This window comes from Spermophilus citellus (assembly GCF_964194105.1).
Source record: "Spermophilus citellus genome assembly, chromosome: 3".
NCBI lineage: Eukaryota > Metazoa > Chordata > Mammalia > Rodentia > Sciuridae > Spermophilus > Spermophilus citellus.
The window spans coordinates 227456248-227476728 of record NC_138184.1 but is presented as its reverse complement, the minus strand read 5'-3'; the positions used below and the strand labels follow the sequence as shown (position 1 = coordinate 227476728).

At 40.5% G+C, this 20481-nt stretch overlaps 1 protein-coding gene and 1 pseudogene across 2 annotated transcripts in view; both read left to right on the top strand.

Annotated features, from left to right (window-relative positions):
- Nucleotides 1-20481, top strand: part of XRCC2 (X-ray repair cross complementing 2) — a 106562-nt gene that overhangs the window by 43014 nt on the left and 43067 nt on the right. The gene's annotated exons all lie outside the window — the stretch shown is intronic.
- Nucleotides 861-8988, top strand: LOC308645329 (high mobility group protein B2-like; annotated as a pseudogene). Its single transcript has 2 exons — nucleotides 861-902; nucleotides 8499-8988. The product of its transcript is annotated as a high mobility group protein B2-like (transcript).

Sequence of the window (20481 nt, the reverse complement as noted above, 5' to 3'; positions counted from 1 at the left end):
TTAGAGGCATATTTCAGACAGAAGTGAACTTCTGCCTTTCAAGCTGATCAGCATCAACAGTTGCTTGTGTAGCAAGTCTAGCATTTCTGACTCAGCGGTGACTGTAGAGTCAGCCATGTGTCAGGGATGTTGAGATGTGTCTTGATGATTGAGAGTTGACCTTCCTGACATTCCTAAATATAATCTGTTCTAAATCTTAAAAAACAGCTTGTTCTCTGGATTGTAAGATAGGATTTGTCCTAAGTAGACCATGAGATTTACAATAAGTCCAATCCAACTGAGATGATTTCTGGAATAATGGAGGGAGGAGCTCCACAGACCCTCTTTCCTAATAAAGCAACTCTATCAGGTAAAACCACTTTTAAAAAGTCTCCAGATGGCTCCTGACTTACAATGGTTCAGTTCACAGATTTTTCAGCCTTATGATACATGTTCAGTAGAAACTGCTTCAGATTCTGAATTTTGTTCTCTTCCTGGTCAGCAGCATGCAGTCTGAGCTTCTCTTGCAGTGCTGAACAGTGGAAGCCATGACAGCTCTCAGCCATCCTCTTGATCCCCAGGGTAAACCGCCAGTACTCTAGAGTGCACTGTGTGGCTACACTGGGGTATTTGGTAGTGTAGGGGTATTAAATGCATTTTCAGCGTATGATGGGTTTATCAAGACATATTCCACTGTAATAGAGGAACATCTGTCTTTAAAGTCTCTGGAACATACTGCTATGGTTTGGATCTCAGCGTCCTCCCAAAGCTCCCTTTAGGAATATTTAGAGGTAAAATGATTGTGAGAGCTGCATCCTAATCAGTCTATCCTAGTTGAATGGCCTGACTGGGTGGTAACTATAGACGGGGGGTGGGGGGGCATGACTGTGGGAGATGGGTCTTTGGGAGAGTGTCCTGGAAGAGTGCGTCCTCCCTGTGTCCCCCCCCCCCAACCCCTGTAGCCCCCTTGCTCAGTGCTATGGAGTAGTCCAACCATGAGCAAAATAAACTTTTCCTCCTCCACGTGACTCTTGTCAGATCTTTTGGTCACAGTGACACAAAGACGACTAAAACATGTGCTGAAGAAGCACTGAGTCAGTATTATTTTTAGGTCTGTGGGTGATTTACCAGTTGCTAAGAGGACAGGGAAAGTCTCGGGTACTTGAGGCACAGTCTTTGTTCAGTGTGATGCAGTTCCACCTGGACACCTGATCACAGGCTCCCTCTTCCCAGCTCCCGGCTGTGGCTACAGTGTGGTTTTGGGATAGACGTTCGACCAGCATTTCTCATCTTCTCCCAAGTACATGGAGAAGCTTGACTCCTAGCAAAAGTATTTGAGAGGCTGGGGATTCCTTCTCCACCCAGCACCCACTCCTAGGGCGGAGCCTTGCCCCAAGCACAAGAGCTGAGACACTATCCAGCAGCCTGCACTGCAGCTCCCAGTCCTGGCAGGTTCCATGCCAGGAAGAGCAAGCCAAGGATACTACTGTCCCTCCCAGTCATCTGCCTGTGTCACTCCGAGAAGCTCTGAGAGAAGTTCTGGAGAAGTGGCAGAGGTAAGCTGTCAGAAGAGAGCTCCGGAGCTCTGCTCAGGGAATCTGACATTATTTGGAACAGAATGTGAGGAAGTTTAAGGCTGAGGACACTTCCCAAAATAAAGGAGATTTTGATAGTTCACAGAGAAAGAAGTCGGTAGATTTGCTAGAACAACATAGTATATTATAAGCCAGTTAGAAGTCTACCAGAGGAGACAGCTAAGAAGATCCCTATGGAGTCAGAACAAAACTCAAAACTGGCCTCAAAAACTACTCCTATAGGGAGCAATCAGATCAGACTGTGCAGAAATTAATTCCCTGGGACATTGTTGAAAGCAGTGGAACAATCTCCCAGCATTCAGAGACAGCAAACAGCTGGGGGTGATACCAAAGCAGCAGACGGCTTAACAAAGATCAAAACCCCATAATGGTTGAGCACGGTGGCTCACATCTGTAATCCCAGCAACTTAGGAGGCTGAGGCAGGAGATCACTAGTTCAAGGCCAGCCTCAACAATTTAGTGAGAGCCTAAGCAGCTTAGTGAGCCCCTTCTCAAAATAAAAAGGGCAAGGGATATACCTCAATGGTAAGGCATCCCTGGGTTCATTCCCCAGTATCAACAAACAAACAACAACATAAAAACTGGATGACTGTGTATGCTAAGGCTGCACCCCCTCTGATGAGCAACTTCTGAGGTGGACACCTGAGAAAACAGGTGTTAGTAAAATAGTGCGGTCACTAAAAAGTAAGGTGTCGACAGAAAGCTTAAGGCCTGGGCAAGAAGATTTGGTGTCCAGAGTTGACTACAATATATTATCTAAAACTTCCAAATTCCAACCAAAAAATGACTAGTTATGCAAAAGAACAGAAAAGTCTGACCCACACACATAAAGAAGAGCAAGACAAAGCAGCTATTATACACAGAACTAAAAATAATGCTTAAAGAGTTAAGGAAGATAGGAGCCACTGTCTTATCAAATGGGAATATCAGTAGAGAAACTATAAGACGTGGCTGAGTGAAGTGCAGGGATGGAAAACCAGGAGAGCTGAAATGTAGAATTCATCAGAGGGGCCCAGCAGGTTTCAAGCAGCAGAAGATGATGATCAGCAAAAGTAAAGATAGATCTACAGAGAGAATGCAATCTGAAGGGGGGAGATAAAGAAAGACGAACGTGAGGCACCACCGGGAGGGTCAGGAGGAGAGGGGAAGAAGGCAAAGGCAGAGATGACCCAGACCCCCCACGTTGAGGGAACATTGGTCCCATCCAGGCCAGTGTGCCTGGTACCAACAGCAGGCACCAGGGAGGAGGGAGACTGCAGACCACCTCTAACAGACAGACAGATCCTCAGGAAAAGCAGCAAACCCACCAGCAGCACCAGAGGAAGTGGGCTCGTCCCTGGGAGACAGGGTTAGCGTCACTTTTAATGTGACTTTTTTTCCCTCCAGAAGTGGGAATTGAACCCAGGGCCTTATACACTAGGCGAATGCTCCCCAGCCCTAGTTTAACATTTTTTAAAAACTGCAACACGTTATTTAAATAGGATAAAGACAAAAACCATGTGATCATCTCAATGGAAAAGGAAAAACTGTTTGAAAAAATGCAACATCATTTCATGATAAAAACCTTCGACAGACTGGAGTCCAAGGGGCTTCTTCACCTTACGGAGCATCCAGATAAGGCCTGAGCTGACCCCACACTGGTAGTGAGAGACCAAGTGCTTGCGCCTGAGCGCAGAACAAGGCCTGACAGTCAATCTCCCATGGTTCTTCTTAGTGTTTTTTGGAGGTTCTAGCCAGGGCAACCGAGCAAGAATGTGAAATAAAAGATATCCACATTGGGAAGGAAGAATCTTACAGTATTTCTGTTCACAGACGGCATGAGCCTGTGCGGGAAACCCTGGAGAGTCCAGTAAAAACTAGAAAAACTGCCCTGACTACATCATGGGATACAAGAGGACTCACAAAGATCAGTCGTATTTCTTTCCCCTCCAGTACAAATGAGATCAAGAAAACAGTGCCGTCTGTAACACTATGGAAAACGCAGGTGTGAGGCTGCCCACCATGACCCCAAAACCTGGAGGCCGAGGCAAGAAAAGCAAAAGTTCAGAGCCAACCTTGGCCACATAGTGAGACTTCTCAAGACAGAAGACAGAAAATGAAAAGAACTGGAGATGTAGCTCAGTGGTAAAGCACTCCTGGCTTCAATCCCCAGCACCAAAAAACAAACAAACAAAAAAACCCCCACACTTCCCCACACATTGTATAGGAGTTCCCTTTCCACACACTCACACTCTCACCAGCAACTGCTATTTTGGTTTTTTAATTTCATTTTATTTATTTATTTATTTATTTTGATAATAGACTTTCTGACTGGGATGGGATGATATCATGTAATTTTTATTTTATTTCCCTGATAATTAGTGGTGGTGAGCATTATTTTGTACACTTTTTGGCCATTTTGTCTTTTTTTCTGAGAAGCATCTATTTTCAGATCATTTACTCATTTTTTAATCAGACTTTTTAATTGTTTGAGCTCCTTATTTATTCTGAGTATTAATCCTTTGTCAGATGAGTCATTTATAAACGTTCTCCCATTTTGTATATTGCCTTTTAGCTCTGTTTGCTTTGCTGTGTAAAAGCTTATTATTGATAATGTTCCTATCTGAGTAGTTTTGTTTTTGTTGCCTATACTTTGGGGCTCTTGTTCAAAAAATTGTTGCTTATCCCACTGTCTTAAAGTGTTTCTCCTACAAAACATATTTGACAGAAATCGAAGAAAATTTAAATGAAAAGAAAGTATCCTGTGTTCATGGACCAGGAGACTTAATGTTACTAGGATAACAATATTCTCTAAGTTTATTTAAAGATCAAAAACATTTCCTGGCTGGGCACAGTGGCTCACGCCTGTAATCCCAGCAGCTCGGGAGGCTGAGATAGGAGAATTGTGAGTTCAAAGTTAGCCTCAGCAACTGCAAGGCACTAAGCAACTCAGTGAGACCCTGTCTATAAATAGGGCTGGGGATGTGGCTCAGTGGTTGAGTACCCCTGAGTTTAAACCCCAGTACAAAAAAAAAAAAAAAACCCAGTTCCTATCAAAATTTCATTTGCCATTGTTGCATAAATTGGCAAGCTGACCCTGAAATTCATATGGAAATTTCAGGGACCCAGCACAGCAAAAATATTTGGATATTTCGCAAAAAAAAAAAAAAAAAAAAAAAAAAAAAAAAAAAAAAAAAAAGATATACAAAGCTAGGCATGATGGTACACTCCTATAATCGTACTAGGAGGCTGAGGCAGGAAGATTGAAGTTCAAGGCCAGTCTGGGCAACTTAGGAAGACCCTGTCTTAAAATAAAAGCGACTGGGGATGTAGCACAGTGGTAGAGCACCCTGGGTTCAATTACCAATGGGGTGGAGGAGGATACACACATCATTAGCTATCAAAGAAATGCAGGTAAAAATCATGAGATGCCACTTCACATCATAATAAATGGATAGAAGATATGGAGAAGTTGGAATATTTATACATTTCTGGTGGCAATATAAAATAGTACAGCTGTTTTGGAAAAGTCTGGCAGTTCTTCAAAGGTTGAACATGGAGTCATCATGTGACCCAGCAATTCCACTCCCATGGTCTATCCAAGGGAAAGAAAAATGTCCACACAAAAGCCTGGACGCTGTGTTCATGGCAGTGTGAACAATTCAAATGTCCTTCCCTGATGAATAGGTAGGAGGGGTAGCTCCGCACAACGTCATTTGACAATGGAAGGGATGGAATATTTATAAGCACAACACCTGTATGAACCTGGAAAACATCATGCTGAGTAACAGAATCAGGCCATGAGAAGCTACACGTTGTATGATACCCGTTGCATGAAATGTTCAGAATGGAGGAGTCCACCAATAGAAAGCAGATCAGAGACGACTAGGGATTGAGGCTTGGGAGGAAAAGGGATGTGATTGCTAGTAGGCATGAAGTTTCTTCTGGGGGTCATGAAAATGTAAAATTAATTGCAGTGGTGGTTGCACAACTGTGAATACCCCCACACTGTGCGTCATATACTTTAAAAGGGTGAAATTGGACTGGGGCTAGGGCTCAGTGGTACAGCACTTGCCTAGCACATGCAAGGCCCTGGGTTTGATCCGCGCACCACATATAAATAAATAAATAAAGGTATTGTGTCCAACTATAATTAAAAAATAAATATTAAAAAAAGTTGATATGTCAAGAGCTTTGTAATGTTTTGAACAACTAATAAAAAAAAAGTTGAATCCTAGCTGGGTGTGGTGGTACATGCCTGTAATCCCAGTGGCTGGGGGGCCATGGGCTGAGACAGGAGGATGGCAAATTGAAGGCCAGCCTCAGCATCTTAGCAAAGCCCTGGGCAACTTAGTGAGACCCTGTCTCAAAATATAAAATAAAAAGGGCTGGGTTGTGGCTCAATGGTAGAGCACTCTTGGGTTCAATACCTAGTACTCAAAAATTTTAAAAAATTTTGTGTGCATCTTATCTCTATAAAGAATGGAAAGACATTACCTACTTTTTAAAAAGCATTCAGCTTTGTTCAAATGTGAAAAGTGAGTGCATTGTGCAAACTTGTGGATTTTCAATCTTGAAGTTGCCTTTGGGGAGACCAAGTCCTCTTGGTGCTCCTCCAGGAGACTCAGGACTTCCCCCAGCTTCTCTGCTTGGCCATTGCAGCCAGTTTCTTTTAGTCCTTAGTCTTTCATTAACTCTTGGGACTGTTACTATCATTTCAATGGGGTTGAAAGTTTTGAAATCTAGAATCCTCCTCACTGTAAAACTAAACTATAGGATTGAACTCAGGGGCACTCAACCCCTGAGCCACATCCCCAGCGCAATTTTGTATTTTATTAGCCACAGGGTCTCACAAGTTGCGTAGCTTCTCACCTTGCTTAGCTCCTCCCCCTTGCTGAGGCTGGCTTTGAACTCTAGATCTTCCTGTCTCCTCCTTCCCTCCGGAACTGCTGGGATTACGGGGCTGCGCCATCTTGCCATCAATAAACCATGGTTTTAAGGAAGATTTTACACTCCTTAGAATGACAAGAGTTCAGATTAGGACAGACAAATCAAGCAGAGCAAAGAAGAGCCACCGTCACCTCAGAGCCCTCTATTTCACCGTGACCTAGACTGCCAGCGCTCCTGAAACACAGCACTTCTTACAGAGCCTCAGTAAAAATAGTATGTGAAAGTCTAGGGGTGCCGCAGTCTGGCTGGACAAACTAAGGGGGGGGGGGCACAAGCAACTTGTGAAGATTGATACAGCGGGAGCCGCTTTATTACGGGACAGGAGAGGTATATATACTTAACTAATTACACACAGCTTATCTTAATTAACATAAACTAGATACAGCAGTCAACCAATAAGGAATCCTCATCATCTTAATGATTATACACAGCTTAACTTAATTGACATAATCTAGACACAGCAGTCAGTCATTAAGGAATCTCTATCATCTTAATGGCTGGAGATGGTGTAACTTCTCAAATCACTCCTCTTGGCAAAGTGCCAGGCGCCATCTTGACTTGTCTGTGGCTCTCAACATAGGGGCACCACCACCCTGGTTCTGGGTTTGCGTTTTATTAGAGTTCTTCCCTGTTAACTGCATGAAAGTTAAGCATATAATCACATATACTGAGTTTGAGTGGTATTCTAGTTGCTAGAATGGACTCAAGTTATTAAATAGGAAATGTGCCCTTCAGTGTTGAGGTAGCAAAATCTCTCATACCTGATATCTTTGTCAAAGCCTCTTCACACCCAGACTTCTAGTTCTTAAAATTTGGTTAATAGATTACAGGAAATTTTCATAGTTAGAAACAAATGAGAAGAAAAATTAGAGGGAAGATATCAAAAGCATCTGACTGAGGAGAAAAATGAAAGTATGTAAAGAATAAGTTGGGCATAGGTACACACCTGTAATCACAGCAACTCAGGAGGCAGGAGAATTGTACATTCAAAGCCAACCCCAGCAACTTAACAAGACCCTAAGCAATTAAGCAAGATCCTGTCTCAAAATAAAACATAAAAAAGGGCTGGGTAAAATTATATGAGTTTTGTTTAAATAAAAGACAACATGCAAAAAAAAAAAAAAAAGGCTGGGGAGTCAGGCGCAGTGGCACACACCTGTAATCCCAGCAGCTCGGGAGGCTGAGGCAGGAGGATCGCAAGTTCAAAGCCAGCCTCAGCAACTTCTAGGCACAAAGCAACTCAGTGAGACCCCGTCTCTAAATAAAATACAAAATAGGGCTGGGGATGTGGCTCAGTGGTTGAGTGCCCCAGGGTTCTACCCCACCCACCCACCCACTCCAAAAAAAAAAGAAGAAAGAAAAGAAAAAAAAAGAATGAGCATTGAATTTGAAATTGAGAGAATCAGGTTCTAGGACCAGCTCTGCTATTAATGAATTGATTTATATGTGACTTTAAGCAAATCACTTCTTTTCCCTTCTTCCTAACTTATTGGCCAAAGAAATAAAAAGTAATACATGTCTTCCTTTGAATCAATAGCCAAATTATGAGTTTTGAACAAAAAACAGTGAGGTTTGTCTTCCTTGTAGTTTGTAAAAACCAATTTCCTTTATCATTGGACTATTTTATGAAAACTCTGGAAAAAAAATACTACCTAAAATAAAGCAAATTTGAAAGTCACTGATGAATTCTGTTCTCTTGGTGGCTTCCTGAGCTCAGTCCCGAAATTCATCTGTCACCTTCAGTGGGACTCAGTCCAGTGTGCCAACAGGGGAGAATGGAATTGACTCCCAGGAATCTTCTAAACAAAAAGTGCTCTGGGGAGGACTGCCTCCCCCATAAACCAGTTCACACCAGGGGAAGGAAGGAAGCTCTCTGGATCTGGCCACACTGGGGGACTCTGAGGAAAAGTTCACACCAAGGGACCGGTGACTGCCACCATGGGTAAGGGAGAGCCCACTAAGCCCCAAAGGGCAAAATGCCTTTGTACCTGACAGGAAGAGCACAAGAAGAAACAACCAGACTCTACCGTCAACTTCACTGAACTCTCCAAGAAATGCTTGGAGAGATGGAAGACCATGTCTGCCAAGGAGAATCGAAGTTTGAAGACATGGGGAAAAAAGTAACAAAGCTCAATGTTACAGGGAGATGAAAAATTAGGTTCCCCTCAAAGGTGATAAGAAAAGGAAGAAAAATCCCAATGCTCCTAAGAGACCACCATCTGCCTTCTTTCAATTTTGCTGTGAGCATCGCCCAAAGACCAATGAACACCCAGGCTTGTCCACCGGGGATACTGCAAACAAACTGGGTGAAATGTGGTCTGAGCACTCAGCCAGGGATACACAGGCATGTGAACAGAGAGCGGATAAGCTAAAGGAGCGGTGTGAAAAGCGTATTGCGCATACCCCGCTAAGGGCGCAGTGAAGCAGGAGGAAGGGCCCTGGTAGGGTAGCAGGCTCCAAAAGGAGGGAGGAGGAGGAGGAGTAAATGGCTGGCCTGTGATGACATGTGTGTGCGTGTGTGCGTGGGCAGGCAACTGTTGTGCTAAGAATGTGAATCCAAGTGCAGCTCAACATTAGCCACAGTAGAAAAAGTGTACAGATTTTTGTATTGCTGATAAGGTTCTTTGTAGAGAAAATACTTTTTTTAAAAAATGCAGATTGTAGGGGGTGGGGTTGTGGCTCAGTGGTAGCACACTTGCCTGGTGTGTGTGAGGCACTGGGTTTGATGCACAGCACTGCATATAAATAAAGGTTAATGAAATAAAGGTTAATCAAAAACTAAAAGAAATTTTGAAAATGCAGATTGTAGCTTTTTGAAGGGCTACTACATACAGTTAGATTTTAAAGCTTATGATATTGAATGTTCTTAAATTTCTGATACTTTCTTTAATTTCTTGTGTATGATAGCATAGCAAACTGGTAGGAATTAGTATCATAGTAAATTTAGGGGTTTTTAGAATGTTGCATTTTGTGATTTTTTAAAAAAAGAATTGTAATGAAATTATGTATATTTAAAAAAAAAGTGCTGGGCTGGGGATGTAGCTCGGTTGGTAGAGTGCTTCCTCACATGCACAAGGCCCTGGGTTCAACCCCCAGCACCACAAAAAAAAAAAAAAAAAAAAAAAAAAAGTACTGTGGTAGCCAGTAACCTTAGAGGCATACGGCCTAGCCAACTCCAGGTCTTCTGTGCCACTTCTGCAGCACATCTTCTACAAGAAAGCCCTCCAGAGATTTTTTAGGGTTCCTCTGTAATGTGGCAGTTGGCATTTGAAATTACAGTAAGTCTAAACTGAACAGCAGCATAGTATTAGTTTGGGGAAATATGAATCAGAACATTTTAATAGAAATGCAGTTTTTCAATTACTCTTATACACACAGCAACTTAAATGAGTTACTAATGCCAGACTTTCTTGAATGATGGGTCATTTATAACGCACCTGATTTGGAGTACATGGTTTTCAGCTAGTTTTCATAGACTCTTAAAACAAGTGTGTTATTTCTGGAGAAACAAATTCACAGTTTGAATTTATAAAATCTTTATATAGAGATCTATATAGTCCATTTTCACTCCTGAACATTGGTAAAGAATTTTTTAGGTGGCTTGTGTCTGGCTTGTGGAATGAATTTAAAGTAGGCTCACAGGTTCGTTTTCTCAAATAATGCAATCCTCACATTGGTACAACAGACTTGGCTTTCTAAGTAGGTTAAAACTCAAAAGTGTTGCTGGGCTCAGGGGTGCTTACCTGTAATTCCAGTGACTCAGGAGGCTGAGGAAGGAGGATTAAAAGTTCAAAGCCAGGGGCTGGGGTGGTGGCTTAGTGGTAGAGTGCTTGCCTAGCATGCATGAGGCACTGGGTTCCATCCTCAGCACCACATAAAAACAAACTAATGTATCCACCTAAAACTAAAGATACATAAATAAATATATATATATATATATATATATATATATATATATATATATATATATATATATATAAAAAGTTCAAAGCCAGCCTCAGCAACTTAGTGAAGCCCTATGTAACTTAGTGAAATCCTGTCCCAAAAAAGGAAAAATTGAAAAGGGCTGGGGATGTGGCTCAGTAGTTAAGTGCCTCTGAGTTCAATTCCTAGTACCAAAAATAATTTTTTTTAACTCAAAAATGTGGGGTGGGTGGATAGGGGGATAGTTTTAACAAAAACTTCAATGGAATTAGAAAATTTGGTGGGAGTTAGAAATCCTCATTATTTTATTCTCATAAGCATTTTAAATAGTCACTCTGTAATTCTTTTCTGTTTTTGAGCTTGCATAGAGTAGGATTCTCTGAGGGTAAGAACCACCTTACTCTCACCCTGTATTCTCAGAAACTAGCCTATAGTTGATGAGATAATTACTATGAAAACCCTCCTTTGCGGTGATTGGTCACAGATTACGGACAGGGACTAAGTGTTTTCAGCTGCCAGTGAGCCCCGCATCCCGCTGCCCAGCACCAGTGCCCACCTACTGCAGAGCTGGCTGAGGCCCGCGGCTGCAGGAAGCCTGTCCCAGCTCCCAGCTCCCAGCCCTCTGCATCTCTGAGAAACCACTGCCATAAAGCCGTTTGGGGCAGAAACGGGCTTCTTGAGGTTAATAAGGGGGAAGAATAGTCTCTGTGGGTGTCCAAGGCAACCTTGAAAGCCTTTCGGAGCAGCCACCCTGTGCTGGGGCCGGCGACGCCCGCGGCCCCTTCTCCCCTTCTCTGCACCCTCACCAGAAGGCAGTCTGCCCGCGGGCCTGTCCCTAGAGGATTTCCATTTCTATCAGCTGGGGACTTAGATGCTGGCTGGCAATTAGTCCTCATCAGGCAGCAGGAGTTTCCTAAGGGGACTGCCAGCTAGCCTAATTGCTGGCAACTGTGGGGACACCCAGCTGCCAGGGACAGGATGTTAACCCCCGGTGGCCCAGGATCCGCAGACTTTTTTTTTTTTTTTTTTTTTTTTTTTTTTTTTTTTAGCGAGGGTCTTGAAACTTTTGCACAGGCTGACCTTAAATTTGTGATCCTCGTCTCTCAGCCTCCCTAGTTGCTGGGATTTCAAGCTTGTGCCACTGTGCTTGCCACAGACTCTTGACCTAGCAGATTCCTCCTCATGTGTGGTATGAGTTGGGATAGACAACTTTTTTTTTTTTTTTTTTTTGGAAAATTGCAGAGAGATCTGGTTTACTTTGTTTTCAAAGGTACTTTGTGATAAAGTGAAGTTACCTAACTCCTCTATAGTGGGGAATACTTCATGGGCAGAAAAAAAAAAAAAGGAGGCGAGATTGAAAAGATAAAAAAGTTGTATTATGGAAATCCTCAAAAATTCATAGAAGAAAGGCTGGGATATAGCTCAGCTGGTAGAGTGCTTGCCTCGCATGCACAAGGCCCTGGGTTCAATCCCCAGCACTACAAAAAAAAAAAAAAAAAAAAAAAAAAAAAAAAAAATTCACAGCAGTAGTAGAAGAGCATCGGGGCCCCTATACTCCATCACCTAATTCTCTATCCTTATTGACTTGCTCCTCCCATCTTCACTTTTCTCATTTTGAATAGTTCATTTTATTTTATTATTTATTTACTTAAGTTTTTTTCCACATTCTTGTTCCTTTTTATGGAGCCTTTTAAAGTAAAATCCAAGATATAGCATTTCATGTATAAATGCTTTCATGTGTAATTCTAATATAATCAAATATTTAAAAAAAAATATATATATATATATAAAACACAACAGCTGGGCATGGTGGCATACACCTATAATCCCAGCAGTTTGGGAGGCTAAGGCAGGAGGATCACAAATTCAAAGCTATCCTCAGCAATTTAGTGAGGCCCTCAACAACTTTGTGAAACCTTGTCTCAAACTAAAAATTAAAAAGGGATAGGGATGTGGCCCAATGGTTAAGCACCACTGAGTCCAATCCCTTGAAGAAAACACACACACACACACACACACACACACACACACACACCACCTTTACTTCACTCAACAAAATAAGCAATAATTCCTTAATATCACATGTGCACATTTCCACAGTGCCTCAATATCATTCTGTTTGTTTGAATCTAGATCTAATCAAGGTTTTACTGGTTTTTTAAATGTATTTTTTAGTTGTAGTTGGACACAATACCTTTATTTTACTTACTTTTATGAAGTGCTGAGGATCAAACCCAGCGTTTCACATGTTCTAGGTGAGCACTCTAACCCTGAGCCAGATCCCCAGCCCCTAGGTTTCACTGGTTTTAGCTGTAACTAGATGACAAGGTAGTCATTTGATCCACTGAATTTTAGTTCTAAACTTGGTAGATTATGTCCTCACAGTTTTCTCTACTCACATTCTCTTCTAACTGGTAATGTTTTAGCCTGTTTTTGTTATTATAATAAAATACTTGAGGCCAGATGGGTAACTTATAAAGTAAACAGGTTGTTTAGCTCACAGTTTTGGAGGCTGAAAGTCCACACAGCACAGCACCAGCTCTGGCAAGAATCCCCTGGCGTCAGCTCATGGCAGATGGCATCAAGGTGGAAGTACAGACAAAGGGAGAGATCTCATGGCCAGACAGGAAGCCAGAGTGGGGGCAGGGCAGGCTGGCTCTTTATATAACAGAACTAACCAGGGGGCCTGGGGTTGTGGCTCAGTGGTAGAGTGCCCGACTCACATGTGTGAGGCACTGGGTTCGATCCTCAGCACAGCATAAAAATAAATAAAATAAAGGTATTTTTAAAAATAAAAAGAGCTAACTAGCCTCACATGAGAATTACTGAATACCTTTCAAGAGCAGCGCCCTCAATGACCTAGGGACCACATAGAAATAAGATCAAAGGAGGCAAAACCGGGGCTGGGGATGTGGCTCAAGCGGTAGCGCGCTTGCCTGGCATGCGTGCGGCCCGGGTTCGATCCTCAGCACCACATACAAACAAAGATGTTGTGTCCGCCGAGAACTAAAAAATAAATATTAAAAAATTCTCTCTCTCTCTCTCTCTCTCTCTCTCTCTCTCTCTCTCTCCTCTCTCACTCTCTCTTTAAAAAAAAAAAAAGGAGGCAAAACCCCTAGGTAAAGGGGAGTACTATGGAAGGATAATGAAGTGCACAGTTCCTGTCGTTTATTTTTTTCTTTTTCTCTGGTTCCTTAGAGTTGTACATAATAGTGGTATTTGATGCAACACATTAATACATGCACACAATATAACAATGTAATGTGGCCAGCCTACCTTCCCAGCCCGTCCTCCTCCCCCTCCTCTCCTCTCCCTGGCCCCGTCCTTTACTGCTCTCCCTTAGCTTCTCATGCAGTCACCCCACCTTCCTTTTCCTTTCTCTCTCTAGCTTCCACATCTGAGAGAAAACATACGACCCTTAGCCTTCTCACTTTGACTTATTTCACTTAACATGATGGTCTTAAGTTCCATCCATTTTCTGGCAAATGGCATAATTTTATTTTTCTTTATGGCTGAATAAACTCCATTGTGTATATGTATCATATTTTCTTTATCCCTTAACTCATTGATGGACGCCCAAGCTAGTTCCATAGTTTGGCTAGTGTGAACTGAGCTGCTATAAACACGGGTATGCATGTATCACTGTAGGAAAATGACTTTAGTTCTTCAGATTAAATTATAAGGGATTATAGCTGGGTCATGTGATAGTTCCGTGCTTAGTTTGTTGAGAGACCTCCATACTGATTTCTATAGTGGTTATACTAACTTAAAACCTCACCAAAAGTGTAGAAGTGTTCCTTTTTCTCCACATTCTGTCTTCTCCAGCACTTATTATTGTTTATTTTCTGTTTTTTTAAATATTTTTTAGTTGTAGATGGACCTGATACCTTTATTTTATTTATTTACTTATTTATTTATTTTTGTGTAGTGCTGAGGATTGAACCTTGTGCCTCACGTGTGCTAGGCAAGCTTTCTACCACTGAGCCACAACTTCATCCCTGTTTTTATTCTTAATGACTGCCATTCTGACTGGTGCAGGATGAAATCTCAGTGTGGTTTTGATTTGCATTTTCCCTATTGCTAGGGATGTTGAACATTTTTTTATATATTTGTTAGCCATTTGTATTTCTTCTTTTTTGAAGTACTGTTTAATTTGTTTGCCCATTTATTAATTGGATTATTTATCAGGGGTTTTCGGTGTTACTTTTTTTTTTAGTTCTGCTGGGATGTTAATGTGTACCTGTAATCCCAGAGACTTGGGAGGCTGAGGCAGAAGGATCGCAAGTTCAAAACCAGCCTCAGTAACGTAGAGAGACCCCTGCCCCACATAAAATATAAAAATAGCTGGGGATGTGGCTTAGTGATTAAGCATCCCTGGGTTCAATTGCTGCTATCAAAAAATATTTTTTTTCAGTTCTTTATATATTCTACACATCAAACCTCTGTCAGAAGAGTAACTTCTGTGGGTTCTCACATACTTATTTGTTTTCTTTGCTGTGCAGAAGCTTTTTAATTTGATGCTATCCTGTTAACTCTCAGCATCATTTCCTGAGCTTTAGAGGTTATGTTGAGAAAGTTGTTGCCTGTATATATATGTGGAGTGTTGACCCTATGTTTTCTCTTAGAAGTTGCATAGTTTATAGTCTAATTCCTGGGTCTTTGGTCCATTTTGAGTTGATTTCTGTGCAGAGTCAGAGATAAGGGTCTAGTCTCATTCTTCTACTATGGATCAGTTTTCCCCAGCAACTTTGTAAAAATGCCTGGTTTTTTTTCACCAGTTTATGTTTTTGGCACTTTTGTCAAGGAAAAGATGTGTGGGTTTTTATCTGTGTCTTCTGTATTATTGTTATGTGTCTGTTTTGACGTAATATAATTTGAAATCAGGTATTCTGATGTCTCTAGCCATGTTTTGTTTTTTTTTTTTTTTTTTTTTTTTGACTTAAAATTGCTTTGACAGGGGCTGGGGTTGTGGCTCAGTGGTAGAGCGCTCGCCTAGTATGTTGTGAGGCCCTGGGTTCAATCCTCAGCACCACATAAAAATCAATAAATAAAGGTATTGTGTCCAACTACAACTAAAAAATAAATATTTAAAAAAATATTGTTTTGACTATTCTGAGTCTTTTATTTTTCCAAATGGTATTTTTAGGACTTTTTTCCTAGTTTTGTGAAGAATGTCATTGGTATTTTGACGGGGATTCCTTGAATCTTTCTATTGCTTTTGGTAGTATGGTTACTTTATCAATGCTAATTCTGCCTATGCATGAGCATAGGAGGTCTTTCCATCATCTTGTCTCTTCAATTTCCTTTTAGTGTTCTATAGTTTGTATTGCAGAGGTCTTTAACCTCCTCGAATAGATTTATTTCTAGGGTTTTTATTGTTGTTGTTGTTGTTTGTTTTTTTTGTTTTTGAGGCTATTATGAATGGGATTGTTTGCCTGATTTCTTTCTCAGCAGATCCTTTGCTGGTATATAGGAAAGCTATTGATTTTCGTATGTTGACTTTGTAACCTGCTACTTTGCTGAATCTGTTTATTAGCTCTAGCAATATTTTGGTGAAGTTTTTTGGGTCTTCTAAATATAGGATTATATCATCTGCAAACAGTAATGACTTGAGTTCTTCCTTTCCTATTTCTGTTCCTTTTATTTCCTTCTCTTACCTAATTGCTCTCAAGAATTTCTAGCACTATATTAAGTAAGAATAGTGAGAGTGGTCATCCTTGTCTGATCCCAGATTTTAAAGGAAATGCTTTCAGTTTTTCCCCATTCAATGAAGCTGACTTTGGGTTTTTCATAAATAGCCTATATGATGTTGAGGTAGGTTTCTTTTATCCCTAGTTTCTTTTTTAAATATGATTTTTAAAGTGTAATGGGTGCTGAATTTTGTCAAAGATTTTCTCTGCATCTATTGAGATACAATGTGATTTTTGTCCTTAATTCTAATTATGTGATGAATTACATTTATTGATTTGCATATGCTGAACCATCCTCGAATCTCTAGGATAAAACCAACTTGATTGTGATGTGCATTCTTCTTTGTATGTTGTTGAGCTCAATCTACTAATATTTTATTAAGTATCTTTTGCATTTAATAAGTATTTAATTATTTCCTTCCTTCTACTGGTTTTAGAATTGGTTTATTTTTTCTGAGGGCCTTGAAATGCATCATTATGTTGTTTATTTGATATCTTTCTGGTTTTCTTATGTAGGCATTCATAGCCATAATCTTTCAACTTAGAACAGCCTTCATAGTATTCCCATAGGTTCTAGTATTTGTAGCACTATAGTCATTTGAGCCTAAGAATTTTTTAATTTCTCCCTTGATTTCTTCCATCACTCATTCATCATCCAAAAAGTGTATTATTTGGGCTGGGGCTGTAGCTCAGTGGTAGAGCACTTGCCTCACACATGTGAGGCACTAAGTTCAATCCTGAGCAACACATAAAATAAATAAAGATATCGTGTCTATCTACAATTAAAAATTTTCTTGAGGGCTGAGACTATATAGCTCAGTGGTAGAGCACCTGCCTAGCATGTGTGAGGCCCTGGGTTCCATCCTTAGCACCACATAAAAATAAATAAAATAAAGGTCCATCAACAACTAAAAAATATTTTTTTTCTTGAAAAGTGTATTCTTCAATCTCCATGTGTTTATATAGTTTCTGTAGGGTTTTGATGTTGATTTCTAATTTCATTCCATTATGATCAGATAAGATGCAAGGAATTATACCATTTTTAAAAATATTTACTAAGAGTAGCCATGTGTCCCAAAATATGGTCAGTTTGGGTTTTTTGTTCTGTTCTTCTTTTGGTACTAGGGATTGAACCAAGGGACATTGCCATTGAGCTACATCCCCAGCCCTTTTTATTTTTTATTTTGAGACAGGTTTTTAGTTGCCTAGAGCCTTGCCAAGTTGCCAAGACTGGTCTTAAAATTGCAATCCTCCTGCCTCACCCTCCCCAAGACACTGGGATTACAGGCATATGCCACCATGACAGGCAAATATAGTCTATTTTGGAGAACATTCTATGAGTTTCTAAGAAGGAAGTGTATTCAGCTGTGGTTAGACAAAATATTCTATACATATCTATTAAGTCTATTTGATATATAATATTTTTCAGGCCCAAAGAGTCTTTACCAAGTTTTTGTCTTGATGACCTGTCCAACAGTGAGAGAGGTGTGTTTAAATCAGTATTATTGTACTGGGGTCTATCTGAGGCTTTGATTTGAACAGTGTCTGTTTTATGTAATTAGTTACACCCACATTTGGAGCATAAATATTTATTATTGTTGTATCTTCTTGTTGGATTGTTTCCCTTTACCAGTGTGAAATAAACTTCTTTGTCTCTTCTGATTAATTTTGATTTGAGGTTTTTGTCAGCTGTAAGAGTAACTGCTGAGAGAGAGAGAGAGAGAGAGAGAGAGAGAGAGAGAGAGAGAGAGAGAGAGAGAGAGAAGCTGCTCCTGCTTGTTTGGGGGCTCCATTTGCATAGCCTATCAATTTTCATCCTTCGATTTTGAAGGATAGCTTTGCAGACACAGCAATCTTGGTTGACAGTTATCTTCTTTCAGGACTTGAAAAACATCATTCCAAGTCTTTAAGGATTTTAGAATTTGTACTGTGAAATCAGAAGTAATTCTGATTGGCTTGCCTTTACATGTGATCAGAGGTTTTTCTCTTGAAGCTTTTATCTTTGTTCTGTATATTAAGCATTTTAATTATAATGTGTTACAGAGAAATTATTTTTGATCATGTCTACTTGGGGTTCTGAATGCTTCCTGTATCTGAATGTCCATCTCATTGTCAAAGTTTGGGAATTTTTCTATTATTTCCCCTAAGAGGTTATCCAGTCTATTAGCCTACATCTCACAACCCTCCTCAATTCTAGTGATTCTTGAATTTGATCTCTTGATTTTGACCCAGAGTTTTTGTATATTCTGATCATGGTTCCTTATTTTCCTGTCTATGATACTATTAGAATGTTCAAGACCAGCCATCTCTGAAGTTCTGTTTTCAGCATGATTAGTCTGTTTTAGAGACTTTCAACTGACTGTTTTGACTTATTGTCTCTTTTCCAAGATTTCTGTGTAGTTATTTTTTCAATATCTCTGTCTTCTTATCAAATTTGTCGCTCATATTCTGTCCTGATTTCCTTAATTCATCCAGTTGTTTTTCTATGTTCTCTTGGAATTCAGTCATCATTTTTTAATCATTCTCTTGAATGCTTTATGTTCTGTTAAGATGGATTTCTTGGAGCTGGGGATGTGGCTCAAGCGGTAGCGCGCTCACCTGGCATGCGTGCGGCCCAGGTTCGATCCTCAGCACCACATACAAACAAAGATGTTGTGTCCACCAAAAACTAAAAAATAAATATTAAAAATTCTCTCTCTCTCTCTCTCTCTCTCTCTCTCTCTCTCCTCTCTCACTCTCTCTTTAAAAAAAAAAAAAAAAGATGGATTTCTTTCCCACTGTGGTGTGTGGGCATTTTTAGGTCACAGCCTTCTCTTGGCAACATGTTCTAGAGTGATCTAGGTTGTGACCCTCAATATATCAGCTTGATCCATCTATGACAAGGACGCATTAACGTTTTACCTAATGCTTTCAGCAGATATTGATAATTATTGACTAGAATGATTATTTTGTTAGGTGTTACTACAAGGTGATATTCAACAGTTTTCCTTCCTTTGGCACATGTTAGCTGTGGTTATCCCATGAATCATTATCCCCCTCACGTTGGAAAGCAAATAAACACTCGATTCTTTCCCTCTATTCGTATCAGAATATGTGTTGGTTCCCAAGCACCTTTAACTGTAACATTGAAAACAACTTTTGTAGTACCATTATGAGCTCATAGATTTTTTTCTGTTTGATGTGTTTCTATCTATTGCAGTATTGCTTTTCTAATGCTGAAAATATCCCAAGTTTAATCAGTAGTAGCCTGCTCTAACTTGTCCTGTATGTTTTCTGTTTCCCCGTTGCTCGGTGTGACTTTTTTAACTCAGGCTTGGAATAAAAGTTTTCCACAGAGCCCTGATTCGTTTTTAGCAGAACTACACATTGCAGGTATTTCTTGCTAATGGATTATTACTCCATCCATCTCATCACGTGCTTCAAAAGATAATGTGAATCTACAATATATACAGGTCAGCATCAGTGTCCTACAAACATACAGAGTTGGTCCTTTGGTATCTGCATGGAGATTTGTACCAAAATCTGAAGATGCTCAAGTCCCTGGTATAGAATAGTGTAGTGTTTGCATATAACCTATGCTGCATATCCTCCTAGGTACTTTTTTTTTTTTGGGGGGGGTACTAAGGATTGAATTCAGGGGCATTTACCCACTGATCCATGTCCACAGCCCATTTTTGTATTTTATTTAGAAACAGGGTCTCACTGAGTTGCTTAGCACCTTGCTTTTGTTGAGGCTGATTTGAACTTGTGATCCTCCTGCCTCAGCCTTCCAAAACACTGGGATTACAGGCGTGTGCCACTGCACCTGGTTTACTTTTTAATTAATTAATTAGGTACTAGAGATTAAACCCAGGGTTGCTTTACCATGGAGCCACATCCTCAGCTTTATTTTATATTTTATTTAGAGACAGGGTCTCACTGAGTTGCTTGTTGCCTTGCTAAGTTGCTAAGGCTGCTTTGAACTCAAATCTTCCTGCCTCAGCCTCCCAAGTTGCTGGGATCATAGGCATTCGCCACCACACCCGGCTATTTTTTTTATTTTTAGAGACAGGGTGTCCCTAAGTTGCCCAGGCTGGCTTGCAAATGGAGACCCTCCTGACTCAGCTTCCCCAGTTGATGGGATCCCTGGTGTGGCCACCATGCCAGGCTCCAGGCACATCTGAATACTTTTTGATTAATTATAATATTCAATACAAAGTAAATGCTATGTGAATAATGTCATACTGTAGTGTTTAGGCAACAATGACAATGAAAAATTCAGACCTGTTCAGTAAGACACAATTTTTTTCTGAATATTTTTGATCTGCAGTTGATTGAACTCAGAGACATGGAATCCCAGGATATGGAGGGCTGACTGTGTATCT